At 39.9% G+C, this 14,078-nt stretch overlaps 1 protein-coding gene across 4 annotated transcripts in view; it reads left to right on the top strand.

The window, feature by feature from the left end:
- The window catches only part of Rbp6 (RNA-binding protein 6), a 777,348-nt gene that overhangs the window by 729,137 nt on the left and 34,133 nt on the right, over window positions 1-14,078 (top strand). The window lies entirely within an intron of this gene.

The following is a 14,078-nucleotide window of genomic DNA, read 5'->3' as shown; positions in this document are numbered from 1 at the left end:
GGCAGAGTTCCGCTTTCGACGACAGGACACTCGGGAAAATAAGTGATCTAATGTTACGTCACAGACCGACGTTCTATCGAGAATGGTACGGTTGTGCGCTGTACGTCCAACGCGAAGGACGTTGTATATTATTCAGCAACGTTTGCTCGGGTTCCGACGATCCTCAACTTCCGGGCCGAAGTTTCGACCGCCGGAGCACCGACAGTCGGTCTCACTCGATACGAAAGGAGTGGTGAACGTTGTACAAAATTGCTATAAATTATCGTATCGATATTATGTTGTCGAGGTTAAGATTTAAGATAGAAATAAGGAAGTGCCGATTCTCTTCGGCCAATTTTCTACCCCGTTCCGTGTTTACCCGAAAAAGATTTTAAGAACAGTCGATTCATCTTGTGACGATTTATCTGTTTAATTGTTACTTATGATTCACATCTATTAAAATTTCGGACATTCAGCTATAATTCACGCCAAATAACAATTATATCTTGACATTTTTTAAAAATTGCAGATAGCTTCTTCAGAGATAAGACGATATACTGATATTTTATTATATTTCATATCGTTCTGCAAGAACCTAACTGCAATGCTGACAGAACTTAAAAGTATAGTTCGTAAAGTAAAGTAAAGTAAAGTATAGTTCGTGATTGGTTGGTTTATATAACAAATTTTGTTAAAAACTAAGGTTTTGTGAAACCTAAAGCCTTTCGCTTGGAAATTTGAAATAGAAGAATCGCGTATGTCGAATATGTTTATTCAGCATAGATACGTAATCAGTATACGTCTCAAATTTGTTTTTATTTTTAGTGTTCCGCGGAATATATTTTTAAGCTCGCATGAATCAAAGTGAAAGATATTTACGTTTTAAAGATACGGTTATTCTCCAATCAAATTGTATTGCAAGTTACAAACGTAACAAATCGTATTCGCGTCCTTGATGCTCGTCCGGAGAAATACGCATACACAAAGTCCCGCGATAAAAATGCAGATCGAAAAGAAGAAGAATCCAGCGAACTAGGACAAGATAATGAGAGGCTGATGTATGGGAAAAGTTACGTCGTTAAACAAACTCTGTGTTTCTTACCTCCTGCATTCGATAGCATCTTGCGTGCCTTCGACTGTCAATAACAAACTGCTCTGCTGGTACGGAATTTTCTTTCAAAGCATCGAGGCTTTACGATCCTCGAAACGCTTTAAAATTGCTTCTGCTAATCGATTAATCAATTTCAATTACGTTCTCCATCTCCCTCCCTCACTCTTTCTCTCTCTCTCTCTCTCTTTCTCTCGGTATAGATCGTTAAAGCGTACATCGAATCGGATCGATCAGTGTAGACGAATGAGGCAAACAACCAACGAGCAAAATGAAAATTTCAACGAATGAGTTAAAGGAACGGCCACGATACGAATACCCTCTGCTACTAAATAAATTTTCGATCGCTGCATAGGGTAAACTTATTTATTACGCGATACGATTCCACTGGAAATCGTTCCTGCGAGTAGCGTATGCACACGAACCTTCGTACGATCTCATACAAGACACGAAGTCGTCGGATTTCAATTTCAACGAATACATATACAATTTCGATAATATATTTAAATCGACTGACTATCGAATCGATTGTAATTTAAGATTAATCGTGCGGTCGCGGAACGGGGTAAAATGTCATTGTTAATATTAGGTAGGGGTAAAGGGAGCGTATCGATTACAAACGATATGCGAGTGAACCGCATCGCGGTTAACCCTGTACGCATAGATATACACAAACGCAGGCTAGAGCAATTAATAGGAAACGTTTGGAAAATGAACGCGTCCATAGGTGGGTATCGACTGATCTAAATCGAACCGGTTGATTGGAGGTAGCTGCGGGCAAAGTTTTCGAGGTCAAGCGCCCTTCATGTTGAATTCGAACTCGAAATGAAAATCCGCAGGCCCACGTTCAGCAAATGAAGAAGCCCAAAATGAAGATTCGACCATGTCGCTTCTCATAACCAGGGCACTCCATCAGACAAAATTTCGTGTCGGAGCTGGGAATTATACGTTTACTACTCGCTTCGATCGGCTCGCGAGATGCGAAAACGACCCTCGGGAATTTAATGTGGTCATCGACGATTCCCATCGATTTGTTACTTCGTTTTATACTTTCCGTTCTATCCGTTCCAGCAACTTTTATTTGTTCGTTAATTATTTCCCTCCGTATTTTTGCAGTCTCGTTATCGTATTGGTTATTTTTAGATAATCGATATGGATATCGATAGCGTTTGTTAAACTCTACTGCGTTGCGTCGAAACGACCGTTCGAGAGATAACTATGTCCGTGTGTAACGGAACCACGTGAAAACAGAGAAATACAGTACAGTAATCACGCCTCCTATGGTGAGCTTTCGCAGACGTAACGCTAGTTCCGAAGAAGCTTCTTTCGATCCCCGTAACTACTGCACCCCTGCCCTCTGTCCGCCGCTCGACCGTTGCTCTTACACGTCTTACTAGCCCATTTGTTCCCTTCTCTTTTGTCCATTTTTGGCCATTTGTCTGCTACACTCGTCTTTCTCCGCGAACTTTCTCTCTTTCTCTGTTTGACCTTTTCTCATCGTTACTCCGTGCGAGCTCCTCGAAGAGGAAATTTCGAGGCGAAAGTTTTCAACTTCTTCCTCCCTGCACTTTGTATCTCCTTCCTCCCCCCGGTTTGAACTTGTGATACCACCCCTTTATGTGAAGCATGACACGAAAATAGCGAAGCAATAACATATAACGCCAATAGAGGCGGACAAACTGCGACAGGTGTCCCATGCACGTCGACCGGACATAAATTAGCTGCAAGGAAACAGACGTAAACGCTGCTGTGTGAAAAAAGAACATCGTGTGTATATCCACGAAAACAATTCGTGTATACGCGACGTATAACGTAAACGGTTTCGAATATCGCGCTTTTTTCGCCGTTGATCTAATCGCCGTGATATATATTTTATTATTTTTTCCCTTCGAAGTACATCGATCCTAAGAATAATTCACGTGGACGAGCAGAAAGAGAACTCATAAATAATGCATAATGTTTTTCGGACGTTGGTTCATCCCTCGGAACGAACATCCCTTCCTCGTGCGTCCTCTTTTTCTTCGATTCCCTCCGCCATTTCAAAAAAAGAAACCGGCATATTTTTACTTTCCTCCAGAGACCATACGTCCCGATGTTCCCTGGAATCGTTTCCAATTTCCCTCACTGTCCGCTATTTAACGCATTTGAATAACCTCCAGTCCGGGAAGTGGAGCGGTTGCGCGACCGCAAACGCTCCCTCCTCTTACTTCCTTTTTTTCTGTACTTTCTTTCGTACTTTTGCGTATGGTTCACGAGGCATGGCGGTAGAAGGAAGAAAAAGAAATTGTGGGTAACGATCACCAATGATTGATCACTGCGAATGAAAACCCCTCCGCCTTAAAGTCGTCCGTATACTCCCAATGTCCGAAAAACATTCGTCGGTGAAGCCACCCTCTCTCTCTCTCTTTCTCTCTTCGAATACGAAAGAGGGGTGGCCGATACGCGACCGGTGCGCGAAAATGAATTTCCTCCTTGTTGAAAAGATATTTTCCGACAGATATCGAACTCACGCGTCGGAATTTGCAATCGAGAGAAATTCTCGTTCGACCGTGGGCGGCAGTTAGACTCGCGTTAGACACTGCCCAATGAAGGAATACGTGTATATATATATATATCGATAGATTTCTCTTAGATGGTTGAAGAGGTGGTGGTGTTAGAGTGATTTCACGTGAAATCGCTCGCGACGGAACCTGCTCGTTTGTTCTCCGAGTCGATCCATCAAGAGAGATTAAAAGATTTCCTCGTGCCTGGGATAGCTCTTTGTTTCAGGGAGAAATTGTAATGTGACGGGATATCGGACGGTGGACTGGTTCACGGTACTAATGTTTTTTGATATGCGAGTACTTTCATTTTGTTGATTACATGTTTGGTTACATTTAGTTAAATCATGTCAAATACATGTTTGATGTTAACGTACATAGCCATGGTGAATAATATCGTACATTGTCATGAAACTGACATGACGATACATTTAACAACGAAATAATTAACGGGTGTAATACGAATTCCAAAATCAATTTTACAATGTCTATTTCATTAAACTTTCATATTGTTTTCAGTTTGGGCTGCAGAAAATTAAGTTACTCATAACCAATTTTTAATAAGAAATTTTGATATTTTGCAACAAGAAAATCATAAATTCTACTCACATAATCACTTTGACCACAGAAACGCTTGAATGTTGTACACGCCAGACCAATAACTACCATTACCTTTGTGAACGCTCGAAACTTTGGCTAATGCAGTGACGCGGGAATAATTTTCCACGACCAGCTACTAGAAACTATTACCTTCCTCCGACGGCTTGATACGTTGAGAGAAGTTGTTGCATTCGCGATCGAATCCGACCAACTAAATAAGCAAGCACATGGGGCACCGTGCTCGCAGTTTCTCCGTAACGACGTGCCAGTCGCGTCTAGTTTTGTCACTTTGTGGTGTGTTGCATGCCAACTGTCGAGAAATTCCTTGACAACTTGTCCATTGACCAGAGAATCAGAACGTATGCGATGTTGTGATCGTTTCTAACCTAAACGCATCGGAGAGAAAGGGAGGAAGACTGTTGTTGAGAGGAAAGACTGTTATTGCGCGCAAGAGAAAGAAAGATTTGACTTACAAAAAAGATTTTTTTTGAAAAAAAACTAAAACTTGCGACCACCCAGTGCGACTACGGGACTCAGAGGGGGTTGGTGGTACTTTCAGGTGCCTTGGGACTACCGCCCTTATCAGCCGGAGACACATCGCTACACAGCCTCTCCACAGAGTACAGAATCATTCCCGAACAATGAGCGGACCGATGCAAAAGGTCGTGGAACGTATGCGAGAGCGTGTGTACTACGAGAATCATTAGGGGAAACGTGTAGATCGGGATCGAGGGATGCGTGTTGTGTAACCGTAATGTGATTATTTAGCAATAACAAGATGCGTGAAAGGAGAGGGGGGAAATAAAGCAAAGGGTTGCGTATACATTACTCTAACGGCATTTTTTGCTTCTAGTCGAGATGATGATACGATCAATACATATACGATTCATCAGTACGATGTGTATTACATATGCGTAGTAACACCGATTAGATCGTGTGAAAAAAAAGAGATGCTTGCCAAAGGTGAGCTGCTAAAATGCTTAGTTCTTCGTTTACGTCGAGACAAAATCCAGCTCTTTTTTTGCAGTTCTTCTTATAATACGTCTATCCCTCCGACTAATAACGGTTTCATCAAGCTTTCTCGTAGGATTGGTACTAGACAGACGTAACGACGAGTTTTCCGAATATAATCGTGATAACGAGTTTCCTTCTCCCTTTTCTTCTTTGCATTTCTGAGGCAGAGGAAGTTTAGTACGCGAATCTATCATCTCGCGACTTCGACGAACTTTAGCATGAGATTCCTTATAAGACGCAAAAATAAATCAGCACACCTTTTATGTGCTTTTTCCTCTTTTCTCTGCTCCCTTTCTTTTCGTCTCTAGCTTTCTTTATCGCCTATTCTAAATTCTCAGAGTCATCCTTCTTTCTTCCTTTCTTCTTTACACGTTTTTCTTGGTTTTCCTGCAATGCAAAAAAGTCTGAATATAGAGTAATTTCGAAAGTATACGCAATGGATACGTAATGGATACGTAATGTCGTCGGCAAATTGTACACTGATTGTAAACTTTTGTTATCTTATTTATTGTTTGGATTATACGCATAACGTTGAGAATACAATTGTTCTTTCAAAGATTCACATGTTTTCTTTTCTATGTATTTTTGTCTGTTACTTTTAACTAAACGAATTTACGAGCAATGAAATTCATTAGCGAAGTTGTATTGTTATTTAACTTGAACTTTCCGAAGGGGAGGATTCTATTTTTATTTCTTAGTAACCACGATATTTTAATTTTATTAGTATAATTTCAAATATGGTTAATGAATGGTCATTGTATATTTGTTCTAAGTAAATATTCATTGCACGGTGCAATGCGAAAAGTCGTCAGGAGTTGATTAAATTTGGAGTAAATCGGTTTCAATTTTGAACACGTATTAACCTAATTCTTATAATCTTCGCGCTAATTGAAATTTCCGCTTTCAGTGGGTACCAGCAAATTAATGGTTGTTGCGATTCGTTAAATAAACGAGATATAGAACGTTAAGCGGCGAAATGTTGCATCGCGCTACTTATCAGTATTCCACCCTATCACTTTTCAAACATTCAACATTTTTAAACATCACACTTAAAATTATACGCGGCCTTTTCACCAACCAACTATAGCAGATTGTCTTTCTTCCAAAATAGTCTCTCTTGATTTATAACTAATTTCTTCGCCCTTCATATATTTTCGAAATCCAGAGAATCAATTTTCCAAGAACCATGGGTAAATTTTATTAATTTCGCGTCGAATTCAGTGCAAAATTTACGCAACTTTTTCTAACATAAAATATATTTGCGATGGTTTTCCGTTTGTACATCAAGAAAATTTATTACCACAATATCTCTCTATTGGCAAAGTTATTTTTAAAAGGCTGCTATAAACTAGTTCGGAATTTCTTTAATTATTTATCGCGATTGTAAAACTTTTTAGTCTGTTAAGGCCTCTGATTTTGGTATACTGGGTGTAAAAGATATAACGCGGCCGTAAAACCTGTCAAGGGCTAAACTTTATTCGTTTCGAGGGTTGAAATGCTTAATAATTTGACATATTTTATGAGTATAAGGATTTCCACTCCAGAACTGTTGTACACTAATGAATGTAGTTCCTTAGTGCTTTAATCCCTCCTATCCATTCTATATTAATTATGCAAGGTAAATGCTCATACTCATATTTTCTTTATATCAATAAAAGCTACTTCAAATTATATACCAAACATGTCAATTTACAACTACGTTATGTCATCTCTACCTAATATACCAAAGTACATATATCTCATTTTTCACCGCGATAAACATGAATATGTCATAAACAACAGTTTGCTTTGGAATTATTCTATGAAACATCAATTTTACCCATCCAAAATCTACGTATCAAAGACGCCACTATCCTCTTAGTCACCATCTTCCTCATACAGAAGATCGAAATATAAATCAATTACAATTTTCACCCTGTCCACCTCCGATACACATTCTTCGCGACGTAATAGGTGCTCCGTCCAAATTGACACCTGCACGCGCGCATTATTTACAACATAGCAGACCGATATCGCGCAGCAGTCGTTCACACGATCGATGAGGTTTCTCCGAGAACACTCTTTCAACCCGGCGATATTTCTCCGGCAGTTCGATGCACGATCGGTGTACGCGTGCACACGCGGTGTATACACACGTGTGTGCGTACACGCATACGTCGTATCGAAGTCCCGTCCTTTCATTGGGAGTCTGGCTGTGCAACCGTGACGGGGCAACGACGAAGCAGGGGGTTGAGGGTTGCACAGTAGGAGAGGTGCACCGTCGTATTTCACAGTCATTACCGTAACGTGTTACCGTGCGCGCTCGTTGCGCCACGCAATAAATCGTTGGTTACCGTTACCATGGATGGCGCGCAAGGAGGGAACGGGTGTTCGAGGGGTGGCCGCGGGTTATTGTGGCGTCCTAAACCCCCACTGCTCGTATTAGCCCTCGAGCAAACGATGCGACGCGGTCTGTTCGTAACAGTCGTAACCTCTTTTTCCTCTCTTTCTCCTATTCTTATCTAAAATCGTTCGTTTAGAAATCGAGCCTCGATTCCCAGCGATCTTCCGGAGAAGATTGACTCAAGATGTAATTCGTACCTGCGTTTCGACGCAACGCTTGTTTCTTTATATTCTCTTCTTTTTTTAACACAGAGGTCACAAATGAAGAACACGATAAATTGTATTTTTAATTCTTTTATCGTAGAACCATTTTAAAATTCAACACATTGTCAACCAATTTCATATCAAAACGTATTTTCTCATATCATTTTAAGATTAAATATGCGTTCTCTATCATGTTTGAACGTTTAAAAAGTGTTGATAACTTCAGTTGCGCAGACTAATTAATTAAATTTCTTAATCCTTTAGTCGTTAAATTAATAAAAAAGCATACAACAATCAAAAAACCAATAAAAGTAGACTTACCATATTTTCCCCATGTGGTCGTCGAGTTACCAAGTTTTCTTGAAAGATTCTTTATTTATTATATTTATCATTCACCTCTACCCAAGAAGTTCTTCTTTACAATCACAATATACGCAACTTCAATCGAGTGTTATTTTTTCCCGGAGAATGCGAAGAGTCGAATCAATACTTCCCCTGAAAAATAAATCTGTCCTGATCGAAGCATCGTGTTGACATAAAACTAACCTACGATCTTTGCCAACGTTCCCTGTTATATAATACACGTTCTTGCGAGAGGGGTAAAGTCTCGCGAATCCAGTCCGCTTCTCAATTCTTCCCGCGACGTCGCACTTTATATCGTATCGTGCGCTTCTAAAGGGTTGTACGCCCTTGTACCATACACACGAATACGCATGTACACACTGACGCGCCGGACACCGTTGTACATATTGCGCAACGTAGCTCTCAGCTGCGCTCGAAGCGTTCGAACCGGAGAAGGGCTGGGGTTCGAGCTAAGAATCCCAAGTATCCGAAGCTTACACGCGACACCTGCCGGTCTGTGGATTTCGCGGCGTCGTCGTAGCGCGCGTGCACGCGAGCGCGCATACACACATCGGCTCGTCTGCTCGTTTGGGAGGACGAACGGAATCTCATCTTCGTACGTGTTCGATACAAATACGTTTGGGATAGCAGGAATATACGGTAGCAGTCGGAAAGCGGTCGGAAAGCGGTCGTGATCGCGTGCTATATACGACTATGCATGTCGTTCGCGCGACGTGAGCCGCTTTTGGACCAAGCGTGTACATACGCGCGTTTATACGGTTACATATGGACGGGTAGGTACGTGGGTGGGTGCAGTGGGTTCTCCGCGAAACGTGCGAAATTGACAGAATCTGACCGTATAGAATTTTGTCCTCCTTTTTTTTTTTTTTTTTTTTAATCGACATTTGTTTAAATATCGAATGAATAGATTGAATTGCCGTAATTTTCATATCGAAATAATCGTTAACGCATTGATCGTTGTGGAGGTTGCTAGAACTTTTGCTTTGACCAACATTAGAAAGTGATCACGTGGATGATACTAATGATCGACAACGAAATTAATTAAAAATATTAAAATATTCAGATTATCATATTGAGATATACAACACTAATATGACATCATGATCCGACAGTCGATCCGCTAAAGAAGGGTTAGTTAATGGTTAAAACCAATCGTAGTTGTTTGTGGAATGCATCGAACTGTAGATAGAGTTATTAGGAATGTACGAGTACGGTCAGCAATAACTTAACGATATGCTGGTATTTGCTATCCATACACACATCCACGTATGTGCTCGTGGAAATATACATACTTATATATATATATATAGAAAGGAATAAATTATATATACACAATTCATATAAATAAGAAGAAGAATTATATACATATAAATATATGTATATATATATAAATATACAAAGGGAACTATGTAAATTAATGTTGTTCATATTTGTTGATATACGGACCGTATATAGATTGTCAATCGAACATTATTCATTTCTACGATGACGAACAAACCATTGATTGATACATTCAATATGCTACTGTAATACGTGTGGCGGCGTTATTCGTCGGATCGGCCTCTTTAAGCTCATACCTTTTCTTACGAAGGACATGATCGCTGATATTCTCTTTCGCCATATATTTTTGCGGCGCGTTTGGTTCTATCTTGTTTCGTTTGCTGTTTGATATTGTACGGTATTTCGTGTTAGCTCTATTATTATTCATCGTTGTCGCAAACAACGCGATATTGGGACACTTCTAATTACAAGGAACGATTTGACTGACAAGCCAGATTTTGTTCGTTCGCGATTGGCTCGCCTCATGTTTTCAAAGGGACAAAACCATCGTATTGTCTGACTAAAAAACTCTTTTTTCAGTTCTATCAGTATTTTTTAAAAGACATCCATACCATTACAATTGATGAGAACGTGACTGGTCGATGTTTGAAATTTCTCCATTTACACTTGATCCTTTTTGTTACAATTAAACGTTTGATCATTGCATCGGAGCATCGAACGTACGGACACCTTTTACAAGGAAGTACCTTTCCGTTAGCTAAATACAGCCAATTTATTGTCTACGTGTTTCGCGCTCATCCTGCAGAGAAATAATATATCCGCTATAGAAATAAATTCCTGTTTGAGTTTGAACACTTCCATGCATCGATGAGTCACGATTTTTCTACCCAACAGAGGAACAGTGTTGGGAAAGCGTTGGCGTGAAGCTGTCATCGGAACAAGCGCGATTTTGCCGCGAGCTTGTTTGCTGAATATTTTTTCACGATGAGAGCTGAACGAAAAAATCGCAGCTACCCTTCCCCAACTCTGAGCAACAACGAACCACCGAGCCTCTTAATTGCTCTGGTATCCGCTAAAAAAAACTCGTATACCGAAATAACCGTGATCGGAAATGAACAGAAAGAAATAAAAACAGAAAAAAAGAATTATATAATGTAAATATGTATACACCCTCTTCTCACGTGAATCTCTTGACCGGAAGTTACGAAAATGTTCACAGACGCATGGCTGGCAAACTCTGTGGTCCTTCGTCAAGCAAAGCGTCGTCTGCCTCTACCCCCATTCCATTAGGTATTGCTAAAAACACAAGATATATCGAAAAGAGAAACCCGTCACGCGCGCGTAACACCATCCATACATATACACATGACACCTATCGACATATTATCATCTACATACAAAACAAGAACACATACACACATCTTATACAAAGAAAATACTGAAAATGTGCGCGAGCATGCTGGCTCACTGCACACATATGTACACATATATGAGAAAATAGTTGCGATACAAGGAAAGAGATTAGTTGCGTAAGCGCAGCGCTGCTTTCCGCGAAAAAATTTGACGTTCGAATAGACAGGAAAGAAGGAAAAGTCCCTGCGAGGGATGAAACGGGTAAAACACGTAAACACCGAACCGAGAAAGGGAAAAGAGAGAAATCGATGCACGCGAGAGACGGGGCCGAGTATTTATCCGGTTTACCCGAACATCAAGGCCCCCCTCAGCCCTCCTCTGACGTTCTCTCTTTTTTCTGCTCCTCCATTTCATCAACTAAAACTACTACTACAACTTCTTCTTCTTCTTCTCTTTACTGGTAGAACCGTAGGTAGTTAATGTATATCTTCTCTTATACCGTCACACTTTGAAAGGAAATCATATAACAAGGAAACAGAAAAGAGTACAGAGATGAACGCACGGTCCGAATCTAGGATGCCCAAAGGCGAGGCTGTTGCGCGTTCGTACGCTTGGCGTACGTGAGGAAATATCTAGTTCGTTTTTTTAATTGAACGTTCGTTCGATATCCACGTTTTCAGTTTTGGCGCAAGATCTCCAGCTTCTCCAGTTTTTTCAAGGTATTTCGAAACGAACTGTGGAATCGTTTGCTTCGAGAACATTTAGCAGTAAATAAAAGTTTAGCTCGTTTTATAGATATATATATATATTTGGAAAATTCTGAATTTTAGATTTAGTTTAAAATGCTAAAATTTGACGAGAGTGTCGAAGTTATTTTCTACCGAGAAACGTCAACGTATGATGATTTGCGACAGTCTCACCAGCTAATCAATATGATAGCCGAGTATGTAGCCCCGTGGAGATAAGCAGCGATCTAGCGTAAAAGAAAAATCAAGATCGAAGTCAAAATCATTCTTGCCCCTTCTTTATTGTGCATGCGTATGTGTGGGGGAGGGAAGGTTGTGACAAAGTGAGAAATGAATCCGTTCGAAAACGTACAACGCAAGTAGATAGTTGCAAGTTTCGGGGTAGACACAGGTGGAAGAAGAAAGTATAATGATAAATTGATTTATCGCAACGAGAATTGTGCGTAGGTCGATGTTTAAATATTCTGATATCCTTTATATCTCTCTGTCTCTTTTCCTAGGTTCCTGGATCGAGATTTCATTCCTTCAAGCCTAAATGGTCCAGTTCTTCCTCTCCATCGACGCATCCAAATCCTTGTTACCACGATTCCTGTCAGTCTGAAAAGAAGTTTAACGTGTTTCTCTCTTGTAGTCGTTTGATCTTTGTAGTGGTTGAAATGTAGTCACATTCTATGTAATCTCTAAGCTAAACAGTTTTAATCGAAAACACTTAGCGTAGGTCATATAGACATAAAACGATATAGGCGTTTCCGGGTGTTCAGGCTGAAGCATCCTGTCAGTATTCTATGTATGAGAATGTCTTAATAGACCGTTTATGAGAATGTTTAGAGAAATCGAGTTTCTTGCAATCACATTATCACTTGAAATAATAATTTATTTTGATATGATTTGTGATGTGTTGTTTGAACCTTGAGAAACAATTATCACAACAAATTTGTTGAGAAAGTCATTAATTGGAGAGGCCAAGAATATTTTCGAATATTTCAATGACTGAGACCTTTCGATTCTTTTTAAATTTAAATGAACACATACCGTGGTTTGGAAGTTTTGAAATAACCATCGAACCGAACTGTTTCTACGAACTCAGGAGCAATTTATTTCGAAAATACATTTCGTGCTTTCAAACACGGTCAAACAGATTGAATTTAAAACATTAATAAACACCACGCACGCAAACGCCTGCACAGCCGCTTTTCATTGGAAATTCTTGATCCGATGGTATTCTACGATTTATTTCGGTTAATGTTGTTTCACGACTAGATGCAAATGTAGAAGCGAAGATCACGTTATAAAAGCGGGATCTAGCGAACGACACAGAATCGACAGGATGCTGAAGTTGCGATACTGCTATCTCTTATCCAGAGCAAATTACGTATTGCTAAACGTAGAGAATAAGGCATCCGCTAAAAGTTAGGCGAAAGTAAAGAAAACATAAGAAAGAGAGTACCGACCCTCGTAGAAGAGATTACCGCACCGAAGCAAACCGCCCAAAAGACAGTTAACGAGAAAATTATGCTTTTTGTATCGTTCTTCTGTTTATCTTCCACGCCTGTTCGATGTCCTCGATTTTCACCCTCCGCCACCTTTCCGTCGAATATTGCTAATGGAACGTGAAAGCAAGGACGACATCGGGAAAAAGGCGTTAAGTCCTCTGATTAATTATTAGAACATAAACGTTCGTGATAATTACGACTAGCAAAAGTTTCCTTATCAGTTTGTAATCAAATAATACATTGAACTAATGTAGTAACATGAAAATAAAAATTTGGGGAATGTCATAAGAGGGAACATAAAATAATGTTTGTATTTTAGCGTTAACATTTGTTTTTCTATTTTTTTTGTTTCTTTCAAAGTGACCATATTCCTGACAGATTATCAATCCAATTTGATACCTTAATTATCAATGTTTGAATAATCATACCGAGTTACTATTTACATTTTACAATTTCATACTCTTCATAATGCTAGAGGTCTTCTTCAAATGATTAAACAAGAAAGACATCGCGCAAACAAACACGAACAGTTTTTTAGGCAACAATTATAAAACACTGATGTCAGTAATTACGGCTTAATTTCAATTAATCCGATAAATAAAGCAGTTTAATACTTACGTAGCATCTATTGTCGCGCTTGTCGACTAATTATACGTACAGCCTTCGGCGACTGGATTTCGAAAACAATCGCGACCCAACCAATCCCTTAATAGGACTATTGATATCCCATTAATGCCAACAAAATAGCACGCATCGACTCCTGTCTCCCGTGACCTGTTTGCGATGTATATGCAATTCACAGCCGGTGATCCGGATTAACGATGGTAATTAATTACGACGAAAGACTCAACGAGGAACATTCATTCTACAACGCGTTACCGCGAATCCTTTCTCGAGCCCTTGCTTTCTCGGTCGTCCAGTTTCGACGTCCCTTGACGATATTTTATCCCTGAATCCAACCCATCTCCTGTTGTGCAACGTAGTATACGTTCCGCGAAAGCTGTGATTCGTGATT

The sequence above is a fragment of the Bombus vancouverensis genome, chromosome 6, assembly GCF_051014615.1.
Source record: "Bombus vancouverensis nearcticus chromosome 6, iyBomVanc1_principal, whole genome shotgun sequence".
NCBI lineage: Eukaryota > Metazoa > Arthropoda > Insecta > Hymenoptera > Apidae > Bombus > Bombus vancouverensis.
The sequence above is the reverse complement of the archived record's forward strand: the minus strand, read 5'-3'. Positions and strand labels throughout refer to the sequence as shown.